The sequence below is a fragment of the Sinocyclocheilus rhinocerous genome, unplaced genomic scaffold, assembly GCF_001515625.1.
Source record: "Sinocyclocheilus rhinocerous isolate Xijiao unplaced genomic scaffold, SAMN03320098_v1.1 scaffold2274, whole genome shotgun sequence".
Lineage (NCBI taxonomy): Eukaryota > Metazoa > Chordata > Actinopteri > Cypriniformes > Cyprinidae > Sinocyclocheilus > Sinocyclocheilus rhinocerous.
The window spans coordinates 487,299-492,027 of record NW_015636081.1 but is presented as its reverse complement, the minus strand read 5'-3'; positions in this window follow the sequence as shown (position 1 = coordinate 492,027).

The window sequence follows — 4,729 nt, the reverse complement described above, 5'->3', positions numbered from 1 at the left end:
GTTTTTTTGGAGTCAAAGCTCCACACAGTTACTTTTAAAAGTAATGCATTACAATATTGCATTACTTCCTAAAAAAGTAACCAATTACGTTAGTTACTTTTTATGGAAAGCAATGCGTTACGTTACTTTTGCGTTACTTTTTCTCATCTGCCTTGGCCTAATTTTTCTCACTTTAGAAACAAAATAAAAGAGAGAGAGAGAGAGAAACAGAAATATCATGTTTAAGTAATTTTTGCTCATTAGTATGGTTGAATTGGATCATCGAAGGTCAGCAGCAAAAATACTGGTTAAAAAAATGGAATTAAATGCATAAAGGATATTAGTGTTATTTAACATGTTTACGTCATGTCCTGAGAGTCAAAGCTCCACACAGTTACTTTTAAAAGTAATGCATTACAATATTTACTTACTTCCTAAAAAAGTAACCAATTACGTTAGTTACTTTTTATGGAAAGCAATGCGTTACGTTACTTTTGCGTTACTTTTTCTCATCTGCCTTGGCCTAATTTTTCTCACTTCAGAAACAAAAAAAAGAGAGAGAGAGAGAGAAACAGAAATATCATGTTTAAGTAATTTTTGCTCATTAGTATGGTTGAATTGGATCATCGAAGGTCAGCAGCAAAAATACTGGTTAATAAAATGGAATTAAATGCATAAAGGATATTTGTGTTATTTAACATGTTTACGTCATGTCCTGAGTTTGAATTTGACTGTTTTTATTGTCTGTTTGTATTAATTTTATTGAGGAATACTTCATCTTCACTAGTTGAAAAAAAGTAATCTGATTACGTAACTCGCGTTACAATTTTTATATTATATATATATAATTTTTTTTTTTTTTTTTTTGATGGACTGAACCTAAAACTAAAGCGAAAGACACATATAAAAGTGTGAAAGTTTACATCAGAAATGTTGTAAAAGGGGATGTGTTCTTGAATCTGTGATTCTCATGGGCGGGATCAAGGGTTTAAATCAGTCAAGCTTTTAGTGCTGTTTCAGATTCACACTATCACAGAACCGAAAGACAATGAAAGATTCCACAAAGTCATCAGAATATGTGTGGGATTACGAGTATTACTACGATTACATAGATCCAGTCTTCGTGAATGCCATACACTGAAGTACAACAGATGTGAGCTACTTTAACATCCTCTTTTTGATCACAGGTCAGCTGATGTAATGTCTAACTGTCTTTTGTGTTATTCTAGATTCAATTGTCATAATATTCTGGATCATTTCAGCCGCATTTATTGGGTTTTTCTTCTTGATTTTGGCACTTATATCACACTCGAGGCAACTTCCAAGGTAAGCATGAAAATGTTTTTTTTTCCTGTCACTCTATAAACATTTTATTTATTACACAATGTTTATTTTCACTATGTTATTTTTTTTGCTATTTAAAAAAAATATATCTGTACATTTGACTTGTACATTTCTAATTTAATTGCCATAGTGCTTTTTAAATCACCAACTATACATGTTTAATCTATCGAGATCACAGTACTCAGCTAATTGATGAAAAAGGCTTCTAGATAGTCTGGATATTCATTTTCATTTGTTTATGTAGGGCTCCTCGTGTCGAAAAATCTGGTTTGCCATTGATGACATGGCGGCGGCAACAACAATACTACAGCGAGGATAAAAGTTACGCCTTCTTTCTTTGCTTGAACATTTGGGCGGTGTTATGCAAATCTTCCCACATAGTGATGTAGACATGTGGGGGTGTGTTAGAACGAGCCGTTTTAGGTAGGCGTGGCTGACTCTTAACTTTTATAAAGAATATCTCTTTGGTTTTGAGACTTTAGTCTTTGCAACTTTACAGATCTTCTTTATGCACCAAGAGCTTGTAACACTCCAAAGAGAAAGGAACAATTGAAATCGCATCATATGACCCCTTTAAAGTAAATTAACACCTTTTTTCAGTCAGGAAGTATTAAATAGATCAAACATAACTAAATACATTTAGAATGTTACAGAAAATGTCTATTTCAAATATATCTTTTTTTGTTGTTTTTCATCAAAGAATCATAAAAATAGTAGTTTTTTACAAAAATATGAAGCAGCACAACTGTTTACAACACTGATAATAATCAGAAATGTTTCTGATTAATTACATCTATAATACAGAAATAAATTACATTTGACAATATTTGAAAATACAAAACTGTTATTTGAAACTGTAATAATATTTCACATTATTAGTGTTTTTACTGTATTTTGGATCAAATAAATGCAGCCTTGGTGAGCAGAAGAGACTTCTTTCCAAAACATTATCAAATCTTACAGACCACAAACTTCTGAAAGTGTATTCGCATATATTTGCAAGCAGCTTATACAATTGTACAATGACCAACTCTATTACATGACATTGCAACAATTCATATGAGTGGATATTTTACAGAGATTTCCTCTTCCATGGTAAGTCTTCCCAGCAGCTGCTCTGATTGGTGGGTGGCTTTTCAGGATTATGGGTAGTGTAGTTCATCACCGGGACAAGATTATTATTATTATTATTTTTATTAAATACAAATCACACTCGTGGCTCACTTAATCATAGATCAATCAATTTCTGTACAGAGGAAATGAATGGGATCGACTCTTGTGCTCTATAACTGTAATCTTACCTCTCTTGGCACCATCATCTGTATTTGTAGGCAAGCAGGCTCTTAACAGCGCCTGGTGAATGCCATTCAGAGAAGTGCTGTGTGCCTCCAGCAAATGGACCATGACTCTAGAGAACTAACAGCTGAAGGGTGTCCACTGCTGAGCGATGTTCTTGCGCTGTGTGGTCACACGTCTGGTGATATAATCTTAGGAAGTCCTTTCTTATGCCTTCATCCATCAGAATAGCGTCTGCAACACTTGCACGTGGCAGTATGATGCTAGTGACCCATTTTAAATTAGGTAAGGTGCTGCTGTCATCATACGGCTTCTCCATCAATGTCTTGAAGGCCCACTTCAGAATTAAACATGCAGTTGCATCATCTAGATTGCTCGACTCAGGTTTGGATTCAGGATTCAAGGACTCAGGCTTGGAACAAGAAAGCTCTTTCTCTTTGGGTTCCCAGTGTATGAGGATGTTTCTAAGAAGCGGTTTACACTCGTCCAGCAAAGCCTGCTTCAGTGTTTCCCCTTGTCCATCCTCAGTTTCTGTCTGTTTTTCCATTGGAAATTGAGTTTGCTTCGCTGAGTGCCATTTTCCTTGCCCTTTCTCTCTTCCAGAGCCTGAATAAACACATGAAATGTTTAGTTAGGAACAAGAATGAGTCCAAACACGTGATCTGTGTGTCTAACATTCATCTAGTTTCCACAAGGCCAAGAACTGGCCATGTACACTACTGTTCAAAAGTTTGGGGTTGGAAAGATTTTTTTTTTTTTTTAATGTTTTTGAAAGAAGTCACTTTCGCTCAGCAAGGCTGCATTTATTTGATTAAAACTACAAAAAAAAAAAAAAAAGTATATTGTGAAATATTACTACAATTTAAAATAATTCCTGTCTATGTTAATATATATTTACATTTTATTTATAAATATATTTTAGCTTTATTTATTCTGTGATTGCAAAGCTGAATTTCCCAGCAGGCATTACTCCAGTTTTCAGTGTCACATGATGCTTTTTGCTGAACAGAAAGCTCAAAATAACAGCATTTATTTGAAATAGAAATCTTATTTAATAATATATACAGTGTCTTTACTGTCGCTTTTATTCAATTTTGATCATTGCTGCAGTAAAGTACTTTTCTTGCACTGATGTTATATCCAGCACATACGGATGAATTAAATAAACAAAAAGAAACAGGAATGTTAAAGAAAGAAGAAAGAATAAGAAACATTTTCAGTTAGTTCTTCTTTATTAAGGGAATATTCCGGGTTCAATACAAGTTGTTGATTACCACAAAGATTATATATAGAATAACAATAATAATAATAAACAAATTTGTGTGGATTTTTTTTTTATCAGCACAGTTGTTTAAATAATTATTTTACAGTCATTGTCGCATTTATAGAACTGCCATGGTGACAACGTTTCAAAATTTTGGAAATAATTTCACACAGAAAAGGAAAAGTTTTTTTTGTGTGTTTGTTTTTTTCCCCACACTTACATGCAAGAAAAAATAAATAAATTGTGTGCACGATTTACTAATTCGTTCCCTCGATGTACTAAAACGTGCACACAATTACTATTTTGTTCCCTCGATTTGCTAAATCGTTCGCACAATTTACTAATAATTTACGAATTAGTAAATTGTGTGCACGATTTAGCCTACTATTTTTTTCCTGCATGCCCTGTGCGGGGCTCTGTACACACTAAATCAGGTTAACATATTGTTTACGTCTTGTGGTTAAATTATTGAGTATTGAAAGGGGTCGTATGATGCTGCTAAAAAGAACATTATTTTGTGTATTTGGTGTAATGAAATGTGTTTATGCGGTTTAAGGTTCAAAAAACACATTATTTTCCACATACTGTACATTATTGTTTCTCCTCTATGCCCCGCCTTTCTGAAACGCATCGATTTTTACAAAGCTCATCGGTCTGAAAAAGCAAGGTGTGCTGTGATTGGCCAGCAACGGTCCTCCATAAAATGTGCTGCATACATCTAAATATTTGGGTCGAAGTGTTCTGGAACAGTGTTGTAAATACAACTTAACCACTGATTTCTAGTCGTGTCCATTTTTGGAAGGCCAAACAAAGTAGTTTCGCTTTCACAACGAAACACACAGCGCC